Below are 19,485 nucleotides of genomic sequence, written 5' to 3' on the forward strand. Positions count from 1 at the left end.
TCCAGTGAAAACAGTGGGAAGAAAAAAATTGTCTGACAGTGGTTGCTATGGCAGCAATGTAAAGTGCAAAGAGGAGAATCTGAATTCTGCAACCAGGTAATGAATTTAGCATCTACAGGAACAGAAATGGATTTCCTGTCATAGCCTGTAAATCAAGCACAGGAAATGAACATACTGTAGATATTTTGGTATATTTAAAATCCATTGAGATGTACATGAGGGATAGGGAGGATGCATCATATTACCCCAAGGGCTTTGTCCCTTTCCATCAGACTGCTTTCATCCAAATAAGGAAGGACAGAGAAAGAGCTACCACTAGGAACCTAGCAGTCTGCAACAGCCAGTGAGAAAAAAAAAAAAAAAAACCTCCCAGAGGGATAATGATGTAACAGTTGCTTATCTTCCTGGTTCTTTCTGGTGTTTTTACCATCATCATTCTTCACCTTCTTTCAGCCTATCTGAACACCAAATGACTTAGATTCTCATAATAACTTCCATAAATTTAGAGATTAAAAAAGACTGAGAGATCATCTATCCAAACTCTAATTTTACAGCTAAAAAAACTGAAGCTAAGAGGTTGAGTGATTTGACAAGGCTCATACAACCAGCAAGGGTCAAAGTCAGGATCTGAAGTTAGATCTTTTATACTCTAACCTCAACATTCTATCTACCGTCACCTCTCTTCTTACTCACCTCTACCTCATCTCCTCATCTCTATTAACTATATGTGGGACTTTTAAGTTGGTATCCCAGATCAACTGTTCTGTTATTTTCCTTTCTCATTAAATTATTGGCTAATTAATTCTATCAGCAGACCCATGAAGAAAGCATTGAAACAAAGAATGACCCATCATATTCCAAAAAATAATCTGGCCTCCTAGGTGAATCAGTAAACAAAGTCCCAGACATGGAGTGAAGAAAACTCATCTTCATGAGTTGAAATCTGATCCCAGACATTTACTAACTGTGAGACCTTAGGTAAGTTATTTAATCTTGTTTGTCTCAGTTTCCTTATTTATAAAATGAGCTGGTGAAGAAAATGGCAAATCATTCCAATACTTTTGCCAAGAAAACCTCAAATGGAGTCACAAAGAGTTGGACATGTCTAAAATGACTGCACAACAACAACAAAGCAGAAACAAAATAAAGAGACATGAAAGGGAAATTGTAATTGTTTCACTCACTCCAACCTAACATTCACACACACATACACACACACACTCCTTGACAAGAGCATCATTCTTTTGAACTCCAGGAGGGAGATTAGATAGTCATAGTGTTATACTACATAAAATATGAGCTTTTACCATTTTATCATGTTTCATTTTATACTGGTGTATATACTATGATGGAGAAGCAATGTGGTTAAATAGAATGAAAACCTAGCAATCATCAAGACCTGGATTCAAATTCTTCCTCAGAAACTATTAGCTATATGACTATGGGTAAATTATTTAATTTCTCTGAGCCTCAATTGCCTAATCTATAATAAGGAGCCAATGATATTCCTAATACTTCTATCACAGCATTGTTGAGAAGTTCAAATGAGAATATGTGTTCAAAGTATTTTTAAGAATTAAAACACTATATAAATTATTATTGAATACTCACTAATACAAGTTATAACTTTCTATGTGTACTGTTTTTTTGATCTTATTAAATCCTTTTCCTGAACATTCCAACCAAAAATGTGTTTACCCAGCCTCCATTTTTCTCCACTCATACTTCTGTGTATCTTTTGTTGTCACCATCAATTGTCACATTGAAATTACTCTACTATCACATTTCCTTCTCAATCATTCACTGTAGATGCTCAAACCTTCAATTAATACTCACTCCCAGATATTATCAAATGTATTTGCCACTGCTAACTCTCCCTTCACATTGTCACACCCAAAGATCCTAGGTTATTTCCCAAACTACTAAAATATTCACCATGTCTAAGACTTCTTTAAGATGCTCCTAAATAGTGCCTTTCTTCTTCTATTGTAGAACTGCAAGTGCTTGTGTTCCTTTGCAGATGACCCTACAAGAGCAAAACACAGGAGAAAATCCATATCCAATGAGGAACATCTGTATCTATCTTTCCCACTCCCAGTCCTATGGGATCACAGCTCCTGAGACCATTAACCTATTTGGTATTGACTCCTTACTTTGCAGTTTGCAAACTGTATTAATTGAAGCTAGTCATTTCATATTTTCAGTCTTATTTTCTTCAACCACAGTAAAATACTAATGATAATTGGGAGATAACATAGAAGACCATTAGATTTGAGAAAAGAGTTCTTAAATGCAAATCCCAACTTCATCACATTTGACTTGAATGATGTTAGGCAAAATTTCTATAGTTGCTCAATCATGTCTGATCCTTCATTACCCCACGACCAATATTGTCTATGGATTTTCTTGGCAAAGATAAAATGGTTTGCCATTTTCTTCTCCAATGGACTATGGCAAACAACCTACATTCTATTCACTGAGCCAACTAGCTGTCTTCTGGGTAAGTTGAGATCAAGTCAAATACCAAACCTCACAAACCCAGGAAACAACTGAGGCAAGATTTGAATTTAGTTCATCCTCACTCCAGGCCTAGTACTCTATCCACTGAGACATCTAGCTACTTCATTCTAGAGGAATATGTAAAATGAAGAGAATTGACTAGGTGGCCTTTCATGTCCTTCCAGATCTAAATCTATAATCCTACAATAATGTTCTATTAAACAGAAAACTTCCTGTGAACTACAAAGTACTAAATAACTGTGGAATTTTATTTATTGGGAATAGTTTAAGTGGCAAATTTTGGTTAACAATCCTATCCTTTTTTATGCTTTGATTATAACCTTCCATACCACTGATCTAATAAATATCCACATGATTTGGGGGGTTTGCATATTGCCACAATATAAAGCATTCATTTTCATGAGGCTTTTGAGTGAGATTCTTAATGGAAATTAAAGTGACCAGGGATGAACAAATAGGATACATTTAATAAAGTTTTAATAATAATTAAAGTATCAAGTATCCATCACATGAGTTTGGTTTCTACTATTGAGAATTCATCTATACATCATATTTCTGTGTCATTATTTCCATATTTTCTAGCCACCAGTAAGCAGTTAATCTCCTACTATATGACTGAAATTGAGCATACACTAACAAAAATGAATCAATACTTGCCCTCAGGAAGCTAGAGTTCTTAAAATCCTTTATAGTCAGATCTATGCAAAACATAGGCAGATAAGTGGAGAAGTGAATAGACATCTAGCCCAGGAGCCTTCACCTTTATGCATTCAAATAACCCTCAGATACTTACTAGCTAGTTGACCCTGAGCAAGTCATTTTATCCTGCTAGCTTCGATGTCCTTCTCTGGAAAATGAACTGCAGAAGGAAAAATGGCAAACCTTGCAAGGTCTGAGTGAAACATGACTGAAAAATGACTTACCAACAACACACAAATAACTAGAAGTCTTCCTCTAGCTCTCTCTTTTCATATAACCATCTTTTTTGAATTATTTATTTATAAAACATATGTGCAGGTAATTTTTCAACATTGACCCTTGAAAAACCTTGTGTTCCAACTTTTCCCCTCATTCTCCACCACACTCTCCCCTAGAAGGCAGGTAGTCCAATATGTGTTAAATATGTTAAGGTATATGTTAAATCCAAAATATGTATACGTATTTGTACATTTATCTTGCTGCACAAGAAAAGTCGGATCTAGAAAGGAAGGAAAAAACCTGATAAAGAAAAGAAAAATGTAAGCAAACAATAACAGAAAAAGTAGAAATGCTATGTTGTAGTCCACACTCATTTCCCATAGTTCTTTCTGTATTTCTCTGATCAGTAATGATGTGGAGTACCTTTTCTTATGATTAGAAATAGTTTCAATTTCTTCATCTGAAAATTGTCTGTTCATATCCTCTGACCACTTATCAATTTGAGAATGTCTTGATTTCTTATAAATTTGTGTCAATTCTCTATATAATTTGGAAATGAGGCCTTTATCAGAATCTTTGAATGTAAACATGTTTTTCCAAGTTTATTGCTTCCCTTCTAAGCTTGTCTGCATTAGTTTTGCTTATACAAATTTTTTAATTTAATATAATCAATTTTTTTTTCAATTTTGTGATCAATAATGACTTTATCTTGGTATACAGTGTGGCTCAATATCTAGTTTCTGCCATACTAGTTTCCAATTTTGCCATCAGTTTTTGTGAAATAATGAATTCTTACACCAAAAGTTGGGGTCTTTGAGTTTGTCAAACGCAAGATTGCTATAGTTATTGACTGTTTTGTCCTGTGAACCTAACCTATTTCGCTGATCAACTAGTCTGTTTCTTAGCCAGTACCAAATGGTTTTCATGACTGCCACTTTATAATATACTTTCAGATATGTACAGGCTAGGCCACCTTCATTTGATTTTTTTTTCATAAGTTCCCTTGAAAATCTTAACCTTTTGTTCTTCCAGATGAATTTTGTTGTTATTTTTTCTAGGTCAGTAAGATAGTTTCTTGGGAATTTGATTGGTATAGCACTAAATAAATTGATTTGTTTGAGTAGTATTGTCATCTCTATTATATTCACTTGACCTATCCAAGAGCACTTAATATTTTTTCAATTATTTAGATCTGACTTTAGTTGTGGGGAAAGTGTTTTGTAGTTTTGCTCATATAGTTTCTGACTTTACCTTGACAGATAGATTCCCAAATATCTTATATTATTGACAGTTATTTTAAATGGAATTTCTCTTTGTATTTCTTGCTGATGCATTTTGTTAGTGATGTATAAAAATGCTCATGATTTATGTGGACATATTTTGCATCCTGCAACTTTGCTAAAGTTGTGGATTATTTCTAATAGTTTTTAGTAGAGTCTCTGAGATTCTCTAAGTATACCATCATATCATCTGCAAAAAGCGATAATTTGGTTTCCTCATTACCTACTCTAATTCCTTTAATCTCTTTTTCATCTCTTAGTTAGCATTTCTTATACAATATTGAATAATAATGGTGATAGTGGGCAACCTTGTTTCACTCCTGATCTTATGGGGAATGGTTCCAATTTATCCCCATTACATATGATACTTACTGATGGTTTTAAATAGAGGCTACTGGCTATTTTAAGTAAAAGTTGATATATTCCTATACTCTCTAATAAGAATGGATGCTGGATTTTATCAAATGCTTTTTCTTCATCTATTCAGATGATCATATGTTTTTTTGTTAATTTTGTTATTAATATAGTCAATTATACTAATAGTTTTCCTAATATTAAACTAGCCCAGCATTCCTGGTATAAATCCTACTTGGGTATGATGTATTAGCCTAGGGATGATTTTCTTCTCTTTGCTATTACTTTATTTAAGATTTTTGCATCAATAGTAATTAGGGAGAGTGGTCTATAATTTTCTTTCTCTGCTTTGTCCTATGAGGTTTAGGTATTAGTACCATGTCTGTGTCATAAAAGGAATTTGTTAGGACTTCTTCATTCCCTATTTTTCAAACAGTTTATCTAGTACTGTGGTTAATTTCTCTTTAAATGTTTGGTAGAATTCACATGAAAATCCATCTGGTCCTGGGGATTTTTTCTTAGGGAGTTGATTAATAGCTTGTTCTATTTCTTTTTCTGAAATAGGACTATTTAAGCAATTTATTTCCTCCTCTATTAATCTGAGCAACCGATATTTTTAGGTATTCATCCATTTCACTTTAGATTATCAAATTTATTTGCATAAAGTTAGGCAAAGTAACTTCTAATTATTGCTCTAATTTTCTCTTCATTAGTGGAAGATTCTCCCTTTTCATTTTTAAGACTAACAATTTGATTTTCCTCTTTCCTTTTTCTAATAAGATTTACCAAAGATTTATCTGCTTTGTTGGTTTTTTCATAAAAACAATTCTTAGTTTTATTTATTAATTCAATAGTTTGGTTTTTTACTTTCAATTTTATTAATTTCGCCTTTTAATTTTAGAATTTCAAGTTTAGTATTTAATTGAGAGGTTTTAATTTGGTCTTTTTCTAGCTTTTTAAGTTGCAAGCCCAATTCATTGATCTTCTCTTTCTCTATTTTATTCAAATAATCCTTTAGAGATATAAAATTTCCTCTTATTACCACTTTGGCTACATCCCACAAATTTTGGTATGTTGTCTCATTGCTGTTATTCTCTTGGGTGAAATTATTAATTGTGTCTATGATTTGCTATTTCACCCAATAATTCTTTAGGATGAGATTATTTAGTTTCCAATTACTTTTTGGTTTATTTTCCCTAGATTTTTTAATGTAGTTTTTATTGTATAATGACCTGAAAAAATGCATTTACTATTTCTGCCTTTCTGCATTTAATTTTGAGGTCTTTATGTGCTAATATCTGGTGAGTTTTTGTATAGGTTCTATGAACTGCCAAAAAGAAAGTATACTCCTTTCTGTCACTATTCATTTTTCTCCAAAGATCTATCATACCTAATTTTTCTAATATTCTATTTACCACTTTAATTTCTTTCTTATTTGTTTTGTGGTTTGACTTACCTAGTTCTGAAAGTGCAAGGTTGAAATCTCCTACTATTATAGTTTTGCTGTCTATTTCTTCTTGTAGCTCTCTTAACTTCTCCTTTAAGTATTTGGATGCTATACTAGTTGGTACATATATGTTTAGTATTGATATTGCTTCATTATCTGTGGTACCCTTTAGTAAGATATAGTTTCCTTTCTTATCTCTTTCAATGAGATCAATTTTTGGTTTTGTTTGATCTGAGATCAGGATAGCTACCCCTTTATTTTTACTTCCCCTGAAGCATAATAGATTCTGCTACAGCCTTTTAATTTTTATTCTGTATGTATCACTCTGCTTTAAATATGTTTCATGTAAACAATATATTGTAGAATTCTGGCTTTTAATCCAGTCTGCTATCCGCCTCCACCTTATGGAAGAGTTCACCCCATTCACATTTATGGTTAAAACTACTAATTCTGAATTTGTTGCCATCTTATTATCCACAGATTATGCTTTTTCCTTTCCTTTTCCTTTTACCTCACTCCCCAGTATTTAATTTATGGGCACCCCTTGCCTCAAGCAGCCTTTCCTCTTTAGAATTCCTCCCCCATAGAGCCCCTCCCCCTTTCTTATACTTTTCCCATACTATTTATATATTCCCTTCTATTTATCCTATCCCTTCCTTTTTTCTTTCCCCCTCTATTTTTCAATAAGGTTAGAAAAGTTTCTCTGTAAACCAAATATACATAATATTTTTCTCTTTGAGCCAAGTCTGATGAAAGTTGTTCAAACAATGTTCATCGTCCTCCCTTCTTTCTCTCAGATAAAATAGATTTCCTTTGCCTCCTCATGGGATGTAATTTCCCTCTTTTTACCTCTACTTTTCCCATTTTCTGGTACAATCCCCTTTCCACCTCTAGTTCCTTTTTTATATATTACACAGCAAAATCAAATTATACATGCATTCTCTATGTATACCCATAATAGAAATACAGTTCTCAAGAGTTCTTTTTACCTTTTTATACTTCTCTTGAGTCCTGTATTTGGAGGCCAAATTTTTTGTTTAGCTCTTGTTTTTCCATCAGAAATAAATTGAATTCACCTGTTTCATTGAATACCCATCCTCTTCCCAATAAGAAAATGCTTAGTTTAGCAGGGTAGTTTATTCTTGGCTGTCTTCTAAGTTCCTTTGCCTTTTGCAAAATCAGATTCCAGGCCCTTTGATCCTCTAATGTGGAAGCTGCTAGATCCTAAGTAATCCTTATTGTGGTGCCTCGGCATTTGGGTTGCTTTTTTCTGGCTGCTTGTAATATTTTTCCTTGGTCCAATAGTTCTAAAATTTAGCCACAATATTCCTTAGAGTTTTAATTTTGGGATCTCTTTCAGGAGGTGTTTGATGAATTCTTTCAATTGCTATTTTACCTTCTGATTATATAACATCTGTGCAGTTCTCTTTGATGATTTCCTGAAAAATAGTGTCTAAACTCTTTTTTTCATCATTTTCAGGGAGTCCAATAATCCTTAGATTATCTCTCCTAGACTTATTTTCCAGATCTTTTGTTTTCCCAAGTAGCTATTTAACATTTATTCTATTTTTTCATTTTTTTAGCTTTGTTTGACTGGTTCTTGACATCTCATGTAGTCATTCATTTCTATTCATTCAGTGTTCTGATTTTTAATGAATCATTTTCTTCATTTGATTTTTAAAATTATTTTTGTATTTGTCCAATTGAGTTTTAAATGAATTGTTTTGTTCTGTGGAATTTTTTTTCCATTTCACAAAAAAAAAAAAAATTTAAGGAATTATTTTCTTTTTCCAATTCACAAATTCTGTTTTCCTCGGAGTTCTTTACTTTTTCTAATTCACAAATTCTGTTTTCCTAGGAGTTCTTTACCTTTTATATTTCACATATTCTGTTTTTATGAGAGCTGTATTCTTTTTTCAATCTATCTTTTAATGAGTTATATGCCTTTTCCAAACTCTCTTGCAAAGTTTTTCTTTCCTTTCCCCATTTTTCTTCTAGATCTCTTTCAAGATCCTTTCTAATTTCTTCTCGGAGAGCCTTGTATGGTGAGGACCAGATTATAACACCCTCTGGGGCTTCATCTGGAGACAGTCTGCTTTTTGTCTCCTCAGGGTTTGTTATCTGTTCTTCTCTTTCACTATAGAAATTGTCTATAGTTAGAGCTCTCTTTGCCTCTTTGCTCATTTTTTTTAAGTTGGGACCTGTTTTGGGAAATGTTCTAAACTTCCTCTACAGATACCCAGAAACTTCAACAGCTGTGCTGGGTGTTCAACCCAGTGAGCCATTCCTAGTGCTGGGTGGGTGTGGCTAGGTCCCATAGGATTCTGGCGCTTTAGGGTCCACTCTTTTGTTTGTGTGGGATGTTTTATAACTTCTCTGCTAATCTATTGGCTTGCAACCAGGGCAGAGTGGCCATTACTGTGGTAGAGTCCTCCCCATACATTCTCTGCCCAGTGGAGACTGAACCCTATCCTAGTCTACTCAGTGTATCCTGGCCTCCATGCTCTGCCTCCTTGCCTTTACCTAGCCTCCTCCCGTGCCTGTGCTCAATCAAAAGAGACCTTTTCTGGTGATCTTTAAATTTATCTTCTGCTGGTAATTTGCTGCACTCCCAATATTCATGGATTCTGCCAGTCCAGCACTAGTTCAGAGGCTGAATTTTGTAATTAGTGTGAGGGTAATAGGAGAGTTCAGAAAGAAATATGTGTCCTTTCCGCCATCTTGGCTCTGACCCCTCATATAACTATCTTATCTGGTTTTCTGAACACACAAGTCCTTGAAAGTCAGAAATAGTAGAAAGATAAGAGTGCTAGACACAGTCAGGAAGCCCTGTCTTCAAATCCTGCCTCAAATATGTCCTAAGTGATACTTGAAGAGTCATATCAAATCTCTAAGCTTCATTTTTCTCACTTGTAAAATGAAGGTATTGGATTCAATTGTCTTTAAGTACCCTTCAAGGCTCAAATTTATAGTCCTTTGATTTTATGATAGTGATTTTCATGCCAGAAATTATTGTGAATAATTCATCAAAACCCATCCTATAAGATAATGTTCTTATAATTCATCCCTTTCCATTGCCCTATGGATCTTTGTAATTGTAAGTCTTTTGAGAATATGCCCTGGAGTCAAGCTCTTCCAAGTACCCACTAAATCTATCTAATCCCAGATATAGTAACATGCTTCAGCTGAGATATTATTTTTTCATTTGACCTTCTACCATCACTTCCCCACAACCACGTTCTTATTTTCTATCACTTGCCCTGTGAAGAGTATAGCTAGGTATAAATTTATGTAAATTCAGGGAATTTATTATGTACATAAATTTATACCTAGCTATATACATTTATATAAATAATAAATTCCCTGAATTGGCCTCATTTAGTCAAATTCTCACTACTCAAAATTATAATTTTATAAAATGTAGGAATTGATTCCAGCACAATGAGATATACAATGAAATTTGAAATAATGCAACAACTTCAAGGTATTTATTATTTCTACTAATTAGAACATGGCTGTGATCAAATTTATATTAATATTGTTTATAGAACAGGCATATCAATTTCTCATCTTTGTGAGTCTCAATATACTCATTTCCCATAGATGTGTTGTTACCTTTATTAAAATATAAGCTTCTTCATGGCTTTTCTCAACAATGAGATGATTCAGGCCAGTTTCAATAGACTTGTGAGGGAAAGAGCTATCTGCATACAGAAAGAGGACTATAGGGATTGAATATGACATAGTATCTTTACTTTTTTGATGCTTGATTTTTTCCCTCATTTTTTCCCTTTTTGATTTGATTTTTCTTGTGCAACATGACAGATATGGAAATGCACATGTTTAACACATATTATCTAGAGGAGGTAGTGGAGGAAAAAGAAGGAGAAAAATTTGGAACACAAGATTTTGCAAGGTTGAATGTTGAAAACTATCTTTTCATGTATTTTTGAAAATAAAAATCTATTATTAAAAAAGTTAAATTTATATCTCCATGACTTAACACCATGTCTGTAACATAGTAAATGCTTAATAGATATTGTTTTATTTCATTTATATAGAAACAAGAGTGTGTGTTTATATGGTTTCCTTTTATTTTTAGTCTGAAGAACATCTTTTCTGATTGGGCAAACAAATGTGTCATTATTTCATGCTTTACTGGATGTTGATACCTAGTTGATCATTGACTCAATCAATCAACAAATAAACACTGATTTACAATCTACTATGTGTCAAACAACTAGGTAGTTTCTGGGGACACACACAATCTGTCTTCCAAATACTTACCTTGTTTAGGGAAGACAACAAATACAAAATGCATACAAAATAATTTGAAGTTATGGCAGAGGGAAAGAGATAACAGCAACTAAAAAAAAAATTCAGTAAAGACTTTACTTTGCAAATGGTCAGGCTTTGAAAGAAACTAGAAATTGTAAAAAGACAAGGATGAAGAGTGAGTCCATTCTAATCCTGGAGATAGTCTAAGCAATGGCAGAAAGACAGTAAGAACTAGTATTTGCCTAACATCTTAAGATTTGCAAAGCATTTCACTTATGTTAAAAATATTTGATCCAAATAAGGAACATTGAGGTCGGTGCTTGGGGAATGGAATGCTACACAGGGGGAAACGAAAGTTTGGATCTAGCACAGTCAGCTCTGTATGTACTTCAGGCATAATACTGTGGCAACTCTGGAGGATTAGAAGGCAGTTGCAATAGTCCAGGTAGGAAGGAAGGGCAGAAGGAAAAAAAGAAGGGCAGGAAGAAAGAAGGAAAGAGGAGAGGAAGGAAATAAGTATTTATTGAACACATGTTCTAAGTATTATACAAACATAATCTCATTTTATCTCCACTTGAGATCTTGAGAGGCAGATGTTATTATTTGCATTTTACAGTTGTGGAATAGAAGCAAACACTAAATAACTGACTTGTCAAGAGTTACACAATAAGTTAGTGTCTAAAACTTTATTTGAACACATCTACCTGACTTCAAGCTCTCTATTCACTGTGTCACTGACTTACAAGTAGGCATTGGTAAGGACTGAACTAAAATGTGGCCATTTGAATAGAGAGAAAGTAATGAATGTGAAAGATTCTATGAAGTTAGATTTGATAAGATTTGGTAAATCAAAGATATCTTCATGTTCCCATTGCTTACAAGTATATATGACTTTAGTACATGGGTAGGAGAATCCTTCTATAAGGAAAGTTTCAGGATGAATTTTCTTATTCTTTGTTATGTGGTTTTGTGTGTGTGTGTGTGTGTGTGTGTGTGTGTGTGTGTGTGTGTTTACATTATCAGTGCTGAACTACAATGTTGAAACAGTACAAGGTAAGGAATCCAGCATTTACATAGAAGATTAATGACTTTTATTGGTGGCTTCACTAAATGTCCTTGTGCAAACAGCATTCCTTTCCTTCAGTAGCTTAATGCCTCATTTACCCTCTCTTTGAAAGGGAGATAATAGCAGTCTTCTCTATACCTTACTAAAGCAATATGCTGAGTTGAATTCAGAAATGTCTGGGAAATAGAGGAAGGAAGGTCAGTGCTAATATCATTCATTCTGTGTATTTTGGGTAAATCTGAAAACTTCAGTGGTTTTTTTTTTTTTCTTTTGGTTTTGGTTTTTGATAGACTTGTCCTTGTCATTCAAGTACCTTCAGCCTTAGTGTTTACTTTTATATTATACTTTCTTTTTTATTTTTTTTAATTAATATTATAATTATAATTTTTGACAGTACATATGCAAGGGTAATTTTTTTTACAACATTATCCCTTGTACTCACTTCTGTTCTGAATTTTCCCCTCCTTCCCTCTACACTCTCCCCTGGATGACAGGCAATCCCATACATGTTAAATGTGTTATAGTTATATTATACTTTCAATAACTTTTGTTATTTATACTTTATATCACTTTTAATCACTTTCACATAATTAATGCTTTAAAATTTGCAAAGCACTATCTTCACAAAAATTATATGAAGAAAATAATTCAAATTATTGTAGCCCCATTTTTTCAGATGGGGAAGCTGAAGTTCAGATAGGTTGTGATTTTTTATTTACATATTTTATAGGTTGTAACTTTCAGTTACAAGATTTGAACCTATTTCTTCGGATGACAAGTCCAATGCTTTGTCAAACATGCTATGCTATCTCTCCAGTATGCAAGAATCATTATTGCGAAAAATTAATGTTATCCCTACAGGAAGCACAACAGAAAGTTAGATAGTAAGATGATTGGCTAGATCCCATTATCAAACCACCAATTAAAATGAGAAACATTTTAGAAAGTGCTAAATGTCTTGATTCCTTTTAAACAGAAAACAACAGAACAGAAATCAGAAGACGAATTTGGAAGTCAAATTTGCCTATTGCTTTAGAAATTAATGGTCTGAAGATGTTACTATATTTTCACAGCATACTGTACCCAGATCAGAGAATATGAATGGCCCCAGCAGGACAGATGTTTTTTGCAGTCAGAGGAAAATTCAATCAAATAAGCTGTAATTGCAAAAGTAATTAAAGTTCATTACTTACAGCAAATACTTGCAGAAAACTTAGATTTCCTAAGGAGACGTGACTTCTCTCCCTTACCATCACATCAGACAAAATTAAAGATGAAAGAATTAGATCACTAGAGTAAGGAAAAAGAATTCTCTATGGATAAAAATACAGGGAAAAAAGATTCTAAGTGGCCAAACACCTGTGAAGAAGTAATAAAAAGTTCAATTAAAATATTTAGGATGTTTTCTGAAATATCAACTTGGGACCAAAAAAAAAAAAAAAAAGATAAGCTAAGAACATTATCATCAATGATGGATGATGACAGATATGATCATGTCATGAACAACACACAAGTTATATAACATCCAAATGTTGCTGTCAAGAAAATTACATAAGAAGATGGTGAATGTAATAGTGAATCAAATAAACAATCTTCTCATGGCCTATCTTTGACAGTAGTATTAACAAGTGTTTTTAAGGAAGGCATGATTGCCCTCTAAAGGTAAATTATAAACAACAGAACAGACACTCAGACTCTTAGAAGCTTATCACACATCTGTCATCATTCACTAATTTATCAAAATAAAAACCCTTAATGAACCAGTTCAGCTTCCAACACCTATACTAATGAATATACCTTAATATTAACTTATTATCTCCTTGCCAGTTTCAAATTTTGATATTTATTGGGCATGTAGTCAGTCATCCTATCCATGATAAGGTTGGGTTCAGATTCCTGAGCTATTTCCATTGGAGTTAGAAATTATGTGATGCTGGTTTGGCATTTCAATGTATATTATCTTCTCTCTCTGTGTGTCAGGGAATGAATGACTCAGTGCCAACCCATACTTCCTTTTCTACATGCTAGTAGGATCTCTTCCACTTCTAGTAGCCCTCCTTTCCTGCTAGAATGAATTGCCTGTCCTATAAATGTTCTTCATTTATGTTTCCCCTCGTCTCCGATGTAATATCATTTGATTTACTATTGCTTTTCTCCTTGAGATGGAGTAACTAAAATCACAGCATTCTAGGTAGTAGTATACCTTGCCACTACACAAGAATAGCATTATATTTTATAATTTTTTTTCTCTAAGACACACATGATTTGACTTTGGTGTTTAATTTCATGGTTCCACACTAAGGCAACATCAATTCAATTCAACAATTATCTACTAAGTGGCTATTCAGTGCAAGACATTGTGCAAAGCATGGGTCTACTTTCAGACTTTGGTATGAAGTTCTAAAATTTTATTTGGTAATTTCTTCAAAATTTTAATTTCATCATATCTCAATTTCATCATAATTTTTCCATTCTGGGCTACTCTTTTCTACAAAAGAATGTAAGTCTTTCATAAACAGCCTACCCAATATGCTAAGCCTTCCTTTAGGTCTCTGGAAATTGCATGTTTGCCAGTAGTGCTTTCAGATTATCTATTAATTGACTATCTTCTGCTTTCAGTACATTATTCACCCAGCTCTCTGTCCAGTAATACTCTTCTTTGATGATATTCATTATACCACTTCTTTGGAATTATAAAGTACAAAGCTTCAGGTAGTAATTCTCAGACCACTCAGAATTATAAACCAACATAAATTTTCACTGACAAAATATGCATAAGCAAATATGATAAATTTCCAAATGCTTTATTAAGAAGAGAATTGATAGTAGCATAGTGCACAGTCTTGGATTTGAAGCAATGATTACATGAGTTCAAATCCTGTCTGCAATGATTATTAGTTGGGGTAACCCCAGGAAAGTTACTATAGTTTCTTATATGATAATCATATCTATCACAGAGTTGTTTTAAAGATGAACTTATTAACCCTTGAGTTTCACTATATAGCAATGTTTTCCAGACTACCATTCTTGTTCATGGTTTAGCACCACAAGCATTATACAGGGAAACTATTCCTTTGAAGAAAATGCCATTCATCATACTAACTAGCATTGAGTCATTCATTTCCTGACACAGAGAGAGAAGGTAATATATGTGGGTAACGCCAAACCAGCATCACCTAATTTCTAACTCTAATGGAAATAGTTCAAGAATCTGAACCCAAACCTTGAGAATATCTATATCCCAAGATGATCACTCCTGCTTCCATCTTCAGACCCAAAATGCATCATGGAGTGGGAAAATTACTATGGTCCAGGAGTCTACCTTCTTCACCATTACCAAAACCAATTGATCACCAGCTGCCACTAAGGGCTAAGGAATCCCAAGAGTCTTGGAAATAGCAGTACTCCCCAAATCAAACATTCTAATCCTCCTTGCTATCATCCTGAGAAACAACTTTCTATAGAGATATGACCTGACAGCTGTTCTTATGCATTTATCTACTGTAAATCCAGAAAAGGAATTTCTTGCCACCAAAGTCTTAGCAGCATCAAATGATTAAAAACTAACAATCAGGGTAGATAAGTAATGCAATGAGTAAACAGATTACTTGAAATCAGAAAAATGTCAGTTCAAATCCAAAATTACTAGTTTTATTATAAGGGTAAATCATGGAATTGCTATAAGTCTAGGTTTTCTCATTTATAAAATAGTGCCCATTTCACAGGATTATGAGAACATTAAAGTGCTATTTGAATGCTAAATAGTATTATTATCATTGTTATCATGCAAAGATGGATATTATCTAATCTGAAAATGAAGAAAATAACAGCTACATCAGAGACTGTTATTGACATTGACATTACATTATCATTAAATATCATGTTTTGCCATCTAAAGACTATGAAACCTTTGCATCTGAAACCTTTCCACAATATCTTTTCCTGTTACAATGTGGACTCCAGGAAAGCAGATTGTTTTCACTTTTTTATATGTATCCTTAGCACTTAGCACATAATTTTACAAATAGTAACTGCTTAGTAAATACTTCATTTGATATATAAAAATGCTTTGAAAACTTCAATGTATTATATAATTGCTAGCTATGATACTGGGGAGGAAGAGGATCCTGAAGAATAGGAGAAGAAAGGCAAAAAGAAAGATGAGAAAGATGCTGTAAGGGTACATATCTCTCCAGGAAAGATGAAGCAGTGGATGCAAAAACAAAATATCGGTAGGGAAGATAGAGGTTGGGAGAAGAATATAAAAATAATATTTTGTAAGAATCACTAAACTATCCAAGCTCCCTCAGTAGTCCAATTCAGATATGTTGTAAGTGTGTGTGGAGATAGCAATGGATTTTCAAAAAAATAATGCCAGATTGCTATGGGTTCTGGAAGTCCCTTGGGAGCAAGAAAGGGTTTGAGTAGAGGCTACTCTGCCCAATACCTGAAAACAAGCTTAATTATAGTGATTTAAAAGATATTCATCATCATCATCATCAGAATTCAAATATATTTAGGCCACTGAAATTTTAAAATTCTTTTCTCACAAAAATCTTATGAGGTCAATATGTGTGTATTTTTTAAATGAATAGAGGAAAATACTTTTCTTTCTCAGAATTAAGATATATCTGATGGTACTTTTTTCCATAATCTAGTTTAAATAGACATGTAAAATAAAATGGAATTTTATTGTTGATTTTCCCCCACCTTAAAGCATTCAGCAGAATCAATTGTTATTTAATTTTAATAAGAAAGTAAATGGTGTTGGAGAAAGTTCTTTTCCTGATACTCTGGGCTTGGATTGGAGAAAATCAACATTATCTGTCTAGTCTCAAGCTGGTTGTAACACTTTTCATCCATCTCTATACCATATCTCAAATTCCTTCCAACTTTAGCTCTGAGATTAATCAAATAAACACAAACATTCTTGAAAATGACAGCAATCATTTGACCACTGACTATATTCATCATCCCCTCTGAATTTTCTCTCCAAAATTTTCTTCCTTGTCCACCACTAGCCTAGATGTGTCTTCTCTTATTAGAAGGTAAGGTCTTTGAAGGCAAGGGTTGTCCTGCTTGCTTTCATCTGTATGCATAAATAGCATGTATGCATTGAGTATATACATGAGTATGTATGTATATAGATAAGGGTATGGGTATGTATTTATACACACACATGCAGAGAAAGAAAGAGACAGAGAGAAAGAAAGAAAGAGCAAGAGATAATATTTTTGTATATTCTTATATTAATTTCAACTATCTTTCCATGACATACTTTAGGAATATGTTTCTCATATATATTTTGGTTTTCCAATAAGAACAGGTGCACCCATAAATCTCATTCCTATTGATTTAATTGGGGAGACTTTGTGGCATTCTTGAATTTATTATAATATCATCTGTGACTTTTGAGTTCTTCACAACAATCAGGAATTTTTCTCTTTGCAATCCATGCTGGCCAGCCTACAAATCAGTTAAGAGCAACTTATATAAGCACATAGCTTTATTTTACATTTCACTTGTTAAGCTTCAGTGTTATTGAGTCACATTTCTAACAAAATCTTTCATAATGTTAACATATACAAGGCAAATTCATAGTATTGTTAAAAATAAAATATATTTTCTGCTCAGCATCTTGCTTTTAATTGGGTTATGTTTCTGTAACTTTTATGTTCCTTACATTTTAGTTCAAAAGTTGATCACTTCAGGGATAATTAGGCACAAGAAAAATGAGAAGCTCAAGCTGATCCTCTAGCTATTTTGCAAATTGAGTCATAAAATGTACTTTCTTATTTCAACTTTTAATTACCTAATGACTGATTATTCAATTTAAATAATTAACATGCTGTGCAAGACTTATGCACAGTATGACTAAAAATATAAAGATGACCTTCAAAGAGTATGTATCCTATTAGGGTGTACTAAGACAAGAATAGTAGTTGTAACACAAAGCAAACTGATAAGTGAATGAAAGAGATACAAAATAGTAAGAAGTACTAAATAGGGAGAGTTCCTATCCTATGTCCAAGGTAGGCTTCCTAAAAAGATGGAATTTGAATTGTGCCTAAAAAAAAGTAGGAATTCCAAATATGTCAATAGGAAAACATTCAAGACACACCCAATAGCATGGGTAAAGAAATGGAAATAGGAATGCTTAAGCTAAGTATTTCTATTTGATTGGGATATAAACAAATGTAACTGGTGTTTCTTGAACCTAGAACAAGCTTCTTCATATCTAGAATGGGGCAGTGTATCCTCAAGTCATCAGGCTAGTAGAATGTAAAATGTTTTAATTCAAGGAGTAATATTATACATCTATTTTCTTTTCTTTTTTTATTATAGCTTTTTACATACAAAATATATGCATGGGTAATTTTTCTTTTTTTTTTTTTTTTTTTTTTTTTTTTACTTTCATGAGTTTTTATTCAAAGATGGGTACATTAATGTAACTACATATTAAATAAAATAGCAAGAGTATGAGCAAGAAACAAGGATGTAGAATGCTATTTTCACACAACAGTATACATAGCTATTTTTCCCCCCTAAGTTTTTTTTTTTTTTTTTTTTTTTTTTTTTTATTATATATATATATATATATTTTATAATATTATCCCTTGTATTCATTTTTCCAATTTACCCCCCCTCCCTCTATTCCCTCCCCCCGACGACAGGCAATACCATATATTTTACATGTGTTACAATATAGTCTAGGTACAATACATGTGTGCGAATATCACTTTCTTGTTGCACAATAAACATTAGAATCCGAAGGTACATGCAACCTGGGCAGACAGATATTAGTGCTAACAATTTTCATTCCCCTCCCAGTGTTTCTTCTCTGGGTGCAGCTACCTCTGTCCATCATTGATCAACTGGAAGTGAGTTGGATCTTCTTTATGTTGATGATTTCCACTTCCATCAGAATACATCCTCATACAGCATTGTTGTTGAAGTGTACAGTGATCTTCTGGTTCTGCTCATTTCACTCAGCATCAGTTGATTTAAGTCTCTCCAGGCCTCTCTATATTCCTCCTGCTGGTCATTTCTTACCGAGCAATAATATTCCATAACCTTCATATACCACAATTTACCCAACCATTCTCCAACTGATGGACATCCATTCATCCTCCAGTTTCTAGCTACAACAAAAAGAGCTGCCACAAACATTTTGGCACATATATGTCTCTTTCCGCTCTTTAGTATTTCTTTGGGATATAATCCCAGTAGTAGCGCTGCTGGGTCAAAGGGTATGCACAGTTTGATAACTTTTTGGGCATAATTCCAGATTGCTCTCCAGAATGGCTGGATTCTTTCACAACTCCACCAGCAATGTATTAGTGTCCCAGTTTCCCCACATCCCCTCCAACATTTGTCATTATTTGTTCCTGTCATCTTAGCCAATCTGACAGGTGTGTAGTGGTATCTCAGAGTGGTCTTAATTTGCATTTCTCTGATCAGTAGTGATTTGGAACACTCTTTCATGTGAGTGGATATAGTTTCAATTTCTTCCTCTGAGAATTGTCTGTTCATATCCTTTGACCATTTATCAATTGGAGAATGGTTCGGTTTCTTATAAATTTGGGTCAGTTCTCTATATATTTTGGAAATGAGACCTTTGT

This window comes from Sminthopsis crassicaudata, chromosome 4 (assembly GCF_048593235.1).
Source record: "Sminthopsis crassicaudata isolate SCR6 chromosome 4, ASM4859323v1, whole genome shotgun sequence".
NCBI lineage: Eukaryota > Metazoa > Chordata > Mammalia > Dasyuromorphia > Dasyuridae > Sminthopsis > Sminthopsis crassicaudata.